Source organism: Lactuca serriola, chromosome 4 (genome assembly GCF_051521515.1).
Source record: "Lactuca serriola cultivar US96UC23 chromosome 4, Lser_US96UC23_V15, whole genome shotgun sequence".
Classification (NCBI taxonomy): Eukaryota; Viridiplantae; Streptophyta; class Magnoliopsida; order Asterales; family Asteraceae; genus Lactuca; species Lactuca serriola.
The window spans coordinates 320,778,267-320,787,990 of record NC_136411.1 but is presented as its reverse complement, the minus strand read 5'-3'; the positions used below and the strand labels follow the sequence as shown (position 1 = coordinate 320,787,990).

At 38.3% G+C, this 9,724-nt stretch overlaps 1 pseudogene; it reads right to left on the bottom strand.

Moving 5' to 3' along the window:
- Positions 1-3,188: 3,188 nt before the first annotated feature.
- LOC145097369 (scarecrow-like protein 15 pseudogene) lies at positions 3,189-5,109 on the bottom strand (annotated as a pseudogene).
- Between the last annotated feature and the right edge of the window lie 4,615 nt (positions 5,110-9,724).

Sequence of the window (9,724 nt, the reverse complement as noted above, 5' to 3'; positions counted from 1 at the left end):
TGTTAGAATAAAGACGCTTAGCAATCAAACAAAACACATTTCTTTGTTTCAAAAGTTTTAAATTGTCTCTTTGTAAATAAATGTTTTCGTCTTTGGATTTGATCAACTCCGACTCCTTCAGCTCTATCCACATCCTCCGTTCCTCACTCTTTGAAGACACCCTGCTTATTTGGTCAGTTAGGTTAGAATTGGTGACCCGTGTTTGAGTTAAACTGCTGTCTAGATGAGAGATTCTTGAATTTACATTTTTTAATTCTTTTTCATATGAATTTTGTGGGACGTTGAATGAAACAAAAATGGATTGTACCTTCTTGATTAATTCATCAAGCTCATTAAACTACACGCTGAGAGGTTTTGCTGTGAAGCACAAGTCCTCTCGCTCCTTCGTGTCTTCATTCCCACCGTCTGTGTTGTATCCCCTCATTTGAGATACATCTGACACCATCAAACACTTTCCACCGCTTCCTTCACCTTTCGCAACATAAGCCTTTCCATGAGATGGCTTTCTGACTTCATCATCCTCAGAGTCGGTTGACCAGACCTCCACGCCACCGAACTCATCATCCGCTACCGAACCCTACACAATTAAAGCATTCATAGAAGGGTTAGCAGTAGTTTTGTTTCTCTTGATCTCTTCCAGCTTTTTCATCAACACAGCTTCTTCATCTTTTTCTTCATCCTTTTCTGTCATTCTCTTTAGGACACAGTCTTTGTCATAGTGGTTCTTTCCTCCACAGTAGTAGTAGTTCACACCTGAATCTCCTTCAGCTTTCGGCTCTTTCTTTGGTTCTTCTGCCTTCGGTTCCTCCCTCACTTTTTCAGAACTATAGCTTCCCTGCCAATTTCTGTTCTTATTGGTAGGAAACCTTTTCTTAATAAACCTCTTTGGATTTGACACCATCATTGCATAATCTTCAGAGGTAAGGTCATAGTCTTCTAAGTTAAGATCTTCATCTTCTACCACACTTTTGCTTTTAGACAGAAGGGCCAAGGAACCCAAGCTTGAAACCACATTTTTCTCCTGCAAGACAATCTTTTCTTGGGATTTCAAAATCCCTACCAGTTTAGCCAATGAATATGATTTGAATTGCTCATGAGCTTTAACAGTGGACACAACCGATCTCCACTCAGATCTAAGACCATTAAAAAACGTAACTTTTTGTTCAATCAACTTCCTTTCAATATCGTGTTTAATCATCTTACTGAGAAGATGATTGAAGCGATCGAATGTATGAGTAACAGTTTCCTCGGGATTCTGCTTAAATTCGCCAAACTCAGATAAAAGTAAGGTCTGAATGGAATGCTCCAGATCTTCGTCTGTGGAATATAACTCTCGCAGCCTATCCCATATTTCTTTGGCAGTGCTGCATGAACTTACTAGCCTGAAAGTATCCGATTGAAGAGCGAATCTGATTAGTCTCAATGCTTTAATATTGCACTGAAACTTATCCTTTTCGTCTTGAGCAATATCTTTTACGTCCTTCAACAGATCATTATACTCTTTCTGAGTTTTAATGATTTTAGACGTTGCTGAATGAGCAAATGGTCCAGACACGATTGCTTCCCAAATAAGATATACATTGTCTTCAGATCCAATGACATAATCTTCAAAGTGATGTGCCCAGACTTCGTAATCCTGGGTGTAAAGGATGGGAATCTTCGTCGTTGATCCAATGTTGTTTGAGATGTTTATGGGATTTGATTGTGACTCGTCCATGCTTGATCGTATAACCTGTTTGAAAGATAAGACTTGTAATATATAAGATTAGGGCAAAACAAATAAATGCTGAGTTACGTCAATTATGGGATGACGGCTTAATAAATATTAGTTAATGCGGAATAACCCTAATCGCAACCTTTTTCACAGAAAAGATGTGTATGAATTACACAGCCTCCTGATCTGATACCAATTGATAAGTTATTAAACAACTTGATGATCGATTATATCTATGTAACAGGTAAGCGATGAATATATAAACAGTAAATAACCCAAGTATGAATCAAGATGTGTCGAATGATTAGATTACTCACTCCTCAGCAGAGCTCAACTAAGAACTTCCGTTGTAGAGGATTCTAGGGTTACAAAAGATAAGAACTTGTACGCTATCAAATCCCTATCAATCTTACGTTAAGAATGCATGCAAGCATCTATATATAATAAACCCTAAAGAAAACTCACGGATGGACAGACCCATACCGAAGATACATATTAGACTAACTAATGAGCCCAATAGACGCAACACAAAATGCGACCCAACATATGCGTTTGTATTTTAGTCTACTACAACTTTCGTTTATATTACTCCCGTTAAAAAGTAATATATTTTTTAATTACGATCTTTATATCCATACGTTTTTTATGAATGCATGTATGAATGTTTTTTTTTCATAAAATCGTAAGTAAAAACATATTATATTTTAACGGTAGTAATCTGAACGAAAGTTATAGAAGACTTAAAAAACGAACACGTAGATATAAACATCGTTAAAATCTGATATCGTATGAAGAAGTTACGACGTTCGGAATACAAAACCTAAACCAAACCACAAAACCTATACAACCAATCAGTCGAGACTGCGATGGACATAAGCATCAACAGCCCCAAACACCTCATCAATCAGGGACGGACACAGGATTTGGTAGTGAGTGTTGCCGGTCCGTAGTAGGTGTTGCCGGTAAGTAGAAAAAAGAAAAAAAAAATCAAAAAATATCGAAAAATTTACACTGTATAGAAAAGCAGGGTTTACCGGTGCCACTGCGAGCACCCAAAGAGAATCGTCTCTGTCATCAATGATAGTCTCATGTTAGATGTTGTGAGAAAAACCCTAAATAAATCATTCATAAGTACTGAATTTGTACAAAAACAAAAAATGACTTATTTTGAAACAAAAAAATATTAATGACTAAATGTGTACAAAAATATTAAGGACTAAATGTGTACAAAATGAGAAATATATTATCATAATAAGACATTTTTCCCGGCTAACCTGGAGTAACCGGTTATAAGGACTGGATGTGTACAGTTTAACAAGTTAAAGGAGTAAATGTGGACGAAAAAAAACTCAGTGACCAAATGTGTTCAAATCGAAAAATATATTACCCTTTTAAGTCATTATCCTTAAAACATTAACAAACACTTGAATCTTTAAATTATTGTAATAATTTTACAAAAATAAAATGAATACTATTTCACAAAAGCTAGAATTCAACAATTCAAAATACCAAATGGCAAGTATTATTCCAACTACATCTCCCAACCCAAACACTCTTTTAATTTTTCTATTACATGAATACATGTAGAGAGTTTATTCCCTATATATTATGAAACATCATCTATATAAGACTTCCTAATTGCCTAAAAAGTCCATGCTGACGTGGCAACAAGCGGTCTATCATGCCAGCAAAGCACCAACTCCCCTTGCTGTTTTGCCACGTGGAACCCCTTGATTTGTACCCTACGTAACAAACACTCCGCTTGAAAGTCAGCAAACTGACTCAACCCTACCGGCCTCATCCCGGCCCTACCAAACGCCTCCCTCCACGGCGTCACATGGCGTCCTGCATCCTCCACCGTCGTGATTATTTTTGGCAGCAACACGAACATCTCGATATTCCTTATCCAGTCACCTCCTGTCACACCACCACCAACGTTTGCCGCCTCCAATGATTCTAGAATCGTCGTGTACAATTCTAGGCCGTTGATCACTGTTTGACGGAAGAACGACGCTCCGGATCCATTCAATTCGCCGTCCAAATATACCACCACGTGCGGCGAAACTTGCCGGAGATCGTTGATGAAACCGGCGCCGATGCGTCGGAAAATCGTGGGAGACAGAAGAACCGCTGTCTTCTCTCCAGTGACGAACTTAATAGCTTTAAACGATAAGTATTCGAATGTTCGAATGGAAACGAAGTCGATATCGAACCTTACTTTTAGATCGGAAGAGAATTGGTGTAGATTATCTCTGATCAATCTCGATTCCAGTTCGTATTCTTCAGGAACCACGGCGGTGATTCTTACCACCGGTGAATTAACCTTTCGAGCTTCCGCCTTCTCCGCAATCGCTTTCAGGAACGATGCCCACTGGCCGCCGAGGCCGATGTCGAAATCGATGACGTGGACGATCATTGCACCGTCCACTGCATCAAGGATCGCCTGATTGGCGGTGAAGCTGGAGAACATCGGAATCGGCGAGACGATGGAGAACGTCTTGTACGCTTTAATCACTTGTACAATTTCATACGAGTTACATGTCTGAAAGCTCCGAGTCGATCCGGTGAGTAGACACTGAATCGCTTCTTTGAAGTAAAACGCAGCTCTCTGAAACGCTTTTCCGGTGGGTGAACGCAACAGTTGATTGAGCCGCGCCAGTATCACTTGCGCCAACTGGAAAGACTGAGTTTCAAAGCAATCAGCTAACCGGATTAACTCGTCCCTGAAATCGAACTCGCTTCCATCATCACGCTGGCTCATCAAATCAAAGGGGTTCTGGTTCGAATTCGGATTAAGGCTTTCGAAATCCGACTGAAAAAAAGGCGGGAGCTCAGGAAGATCAAGAGGGTAAGCGGATTTTGTGGAATCATCATAAAGCCCTAATTCTCTCATGAGAGAATCAGAATCCCATTCTTCACGATGATTAATCATTCCATTTTCAAAATTGTCCACCGGCAGCTGTTCCTCCGAAGATAACAACACAGTATTGTAATAACCAATGGAATTGAAGTCCGAAGAATTACCGGTTAACGGACTTGGCGGACTCCGGCGAATATCAAGAACTGATTTGGGTTCGTAGCGATTACCACCGATGTTATCAACAGAGAGATTGTTTTGAGAGGATACAAAGGGAAATTTCATTCCTCAAAAGTAATGCAGGTGCGCACTTCAATTACAACTTTTTTCTACTCTTTGTTAAATTATTTTGGTGAGACTGAAGTTTTCGAGGGGAAAAAGGAAGAGTGGTGATCGGGTTTATGGAGATGATGATTTCAGACTTTTTAAGGGTTTGATTGAAAGAAAAGTGGTGATGGTGGTGGTGGGGACGGCCATGGCTCCTATGGCCATGAATAGGGATAAGCACTAGAGACATTGAGTGGACAAGACGGGTGAAGAGAGGAGTTAGAAAATTGACTACATCAACCCATTGCATACTGCATCGAGCTTTAGAAGAAATTTTGAAAATTTACAGCGTAAATTCTGTATATAGTTTTATATGTTCATTTATATATTTATATTTTTATTCAAAGTTTTATATTTCATTATAAATTTGGTCATGATTTTTTTATATATCCCTTACAAACTTTATTAAACTTAATATATAGTTCATAAAAATAGTTTATGTGGTTTTACATGCACATGCTCAAGATTTTCTTCTAGCAATTCCTATAGATGAGATTGGCCAACATATATCGCATGTGGATTATCATACTATCCTCAAATATCGACTCATGATCTCAATATTCCCAACTAATGAGATATGTTTGGTGTGCCGCAAGGCATGTTTGGACTCTTCGAAGAACATACAGGTCATTGTAAAGAACTCTCGGGGTTCAAATACAGACATGATATGGTTAGAGATGCTTTGTTTGACATATTTAAGCGTGCCAGAATTTCCGCCAAGAAAGAGACATCTGTGAGTTTTTGACTGGCCTGACAGAAACAATGCCAACTCTTAGACCAACTGACATTTTGATTTTTGAATGGGTTGGAGTGGAACACGAATGTATGGAGCTTATAGGGGTATCCACTCTCGTCGGCTTGAGGGTTTCACGACGGGACAAGCTGTTTTAAAAGCCGCTACAGGCAAGGTCACCAAATGAGAAATCGTACATGAAAAATCAACACGTGTTCATACCATTTGCATTGGATACTTTTGGTTTCCTCATGCCGGATGCGTAGAGCTTCTTAATAGAGTACAACGAATCATGCATAACAATGTTATATCCCTAGATCTATGAATATAGTCTTCAAAAGAATTGATTTTATCATACAAAAAGGCTTAGCCGCACAGCTTGTTACCCGTTTGACATTTTACTCGTGGTATGATGATAACTAAGATTTACTAAATTAATTAACATTTTCACCTTAGTCCTTATTTTTTTGTCATCAATGATGGTCTTTATAGTCTCAATTTCTATCGTGGTTGGTCTTTCATCATTATCAAAAGACTTTTATATCGTTTTTATTATATTTTATATTTTTCTTTAAATAAAATTATTAAAAAATGAAATAAATAATACCCCACTTTGTCTTCTTCCTTACCCCTTCTCTCCACCAGCTCTACAAATCGACATAATCACACAAGTTGTACCCAAAAAATGCATGTGAGATTGTAGAGACGACCATCGTATGTTTTTAGGCAAAAGGCGTCATCTCTGATGTTGATGTTACATTCAAGAGAAAAGATAAGATGAGATACTTACCGATTTGCTGGAGGAGGGACAATAACTTGAAGATTTCTCGAAGGTGGGTGTCACATGAGGGAAACATCGATTAGAATCCAATCAATTCCGATCTACACCCATCATTGGAACATGATCCAGTTTGATTCCAGCTCACTGTCACATTCTTCATCTCATCAAACCTCACCACGAAATCCAACTCTTGACCATTGATCTCGCCGCCACCAATGATTCCACCTCCCTCCTTGAATCTATCAAAGGAATGGTGGAAACCACTTCATTAAATTTCTTAAATCTCAAATGGGGCGAGAATTAGGGCTTAAACACAAGTTTGGCTCCGATTCCAGATTATAGTCCAACTTTAGGGTTCATGTCTTCTTCCTCTTCATTCGATATGGGTTTTGTCAACTGTGGATGTGGGTGTATGTCTCAAAATCGCGACCAAAAGAACAAAGTAGAATTAACATGGTCATCTAATGTTTAATTTGGAGTTTTTGCGATCAAATTTATATTCCTATTCCATGAACATGTATAATTTGGAGTTTTTTGTGATGTGGGAGAAGTAATTTTGAAGGTCATAATATGTATATTATTTGATGTGTAAATACTAAATATTTGATACATGGGAAGTAATTCCATGAAAAGAACATCACAATATCTGGTTGATTGTTTGTTTGATGGCGGTGATGACGGTGGTGGTTGTCGATGACGATGTTCTGTGATAGTGGTGTTGGTGGGTAATAAGAGATGTGGTGGTGTTGGAGTGGAGAAATAAGGGTGGTGATTTTGGTTTAGTGATGGCAGTTAATGATGGCGATGGTGTTTTGTTTTGATTTTTGATTTCAAGTTTGGCTTTTACTTTGGAGTTTAGTTTTGGTGATTGGTTAATGGTGATGTGAACATTAGTGATAGTGGACGGTGGTAGTGATGTTGGACGGAGAATGGAAATGGAAAGTCAATGGGGTAATGGCTATGGTGGGTGATTGTGCCTTTAACCTTGTGGACAGATCCGCATTACTTCATAAGGTCAGATTGAGGTGTCCTTCTATATCCTTGTGAGTAGAATTCATATATGGTCAAGCAGCAAGGTTGTACCTAGGAAACACACATATTTGGTCCACTACTGGGGTTCAGCAAGGAGACCCCTTGGGACCACTTCTCTTTGCCCTTGCGTTGCACCCGCTCTTGCATAACATTAGAGACAATTGCAAGCTTCTTCTCTATGCATGCTACCTTGATAATGACACACTTATTGGAGATTCGAAGGAGGTGGCCAAATCGTTGGACATCATTACAGTGATTAGCCCAAAATTGGGCCTACAGCTGAATATCAAGAAAACCGAGCTCTTTTGGCCCTCGTGTGATGGTAGCAAGCTACGTGAGGGGCTATTCCCGGCTGGCATCGGGAGGCCGCCTTAGGGGTGAAACTTCTTGGGGGATCTGTTAGTACAGATGCTAGTTTCATTAGCAGATTAGCCATTAAGAGAGTCAAAAATGTTGTGAATTTGATGCACCTTCTTCTACAATTGTCTGACCCCCAAAGTGAGATCTTTCTGCTTTAGTCTTGTATGGGTATTGCTAAGCTCTTCTTTGTGTTAAGGATGCGCCAACTCGTTCACATAGAGGAGGCGACACTATTATTTGACAATAACTGCATAGGGCGATTGAGGACATTGTGGTTTGTGGTGGCCCTTTCTTTGGCGACATATAATGGCGAATTGCTTCCTTACCCATTAAGTTTGGTGGTTTGGGTTTATACTCTGCAGTAGAGGCTACCTCCTATGCTTTTATTGCCTCAAGGGCCCAATCTTGGGTATTGCAAGACCACATCTTACGAGATAGCAACATATATGGTATGGATTCTGATTATGATTGTGCGTTGGCTTCTCTTCGTAACAAGCTTCCAGATATTGACCTTAATAGTCTTACTTTTAAAAACATTGTCGTGCCCCCCCCCCCCCTAAATCCCAAAATACATTGGCGAGTGCCATTTTTTGTAAAATTGTCCAAGATATGGAAGTGCATCTCGACATCACAGCTCGGTAGAAAGCGGTTTTCTAGTGCTTACATGCACCACATGCTGAAGATTTTCTTCTGGCTACCACTCTAGATGGGCTTGGCCAAAATATGTCTCCTGTGGAGTATCGTACTATCCTCAAATATTGGCACATGATTCCAATATTCTAAGCTGACGAGATATGTCCAGTGTGTCCACAAGCCATGTTTGGACTCTTTTGGACATCATGCATTTCACTATAAAGAACTCCCGAGATTCAAATACAGGCATGATATGGTTAAGGATGTTTTGTTTGACATATTCAAGCGTGTCAGGGTTTCCGCCAAGAAAGAGGCACCTGTGATTTTCTTGACTGACCCGGCGGAAGGAAGGTCAACCCTTAGACCAACTGACGTTTTGATTTTTATATGGGTCGGAGGGAAACACGCATATGTGTACCTTACAGGGGTATCCCCTCTCGTGGGCTTGAGGGTTGGGGGTTACATGACGGGGCAAGCTGCTACAAGCAAAGTCACCAAACATGAGAAATCGTACATGGAAAATCAACATGTGTTCATACCATTTACATTTGATACGTTTGGTTTCCTTGCGCCGGATGCAGTGGAACTTAATAGAGTACAACGGATCATGCATAACAATGTTATATCTTCTCAATCTATGAATGTAGTTTTCAAACGAATTAGTTTTACCATACAAAAAGGTTTAGCGGCATAACTTGTTGTCCGTTTGTCATCTCACTCATTGTACGATGATATTTAAATTAATGAAAAATCAGATTCCGAAGAAATAAAATGTAAACTTAGTCAAAGAAAAAGGTAAAATATAATAAAAATGGTATAAATATCTTTTTATATTTGTAAGAGACCAACTAAGAAAAAACCCCATGATGATAAAAAAATATTTAGGACTAAAATCTAGATTCTAAAAAACCTCAAGGACCATTTATAAAGTTGTCTTTACTATCAATTGTTTTAAATATTTTTAAATTATTTTAAGACTTTTTACACAAACTTTTTATAAACTTTATACAATCTTTTTTAAGCTTCGTTTACAAACAATTTAAAAAAAAAAAAAAAAAAAAAAATCATAACCTTTTTTAAAAAACTTATAATTTTTTTCTACAACTTAAAAAAAATTAAATTCTTTTATACAACTCCTTTAAAACTCTTTTAGAACATAATTTATATTATTTTTTAAACTTTTCCAACAATCTTCTTTTACTGACCTTAATAAAGTAATTTACAAACCTTTAACCCTTTTAAAGTTCTACAACATACGCATGTTGAGAAAAAAAAAAGTAATAAAAA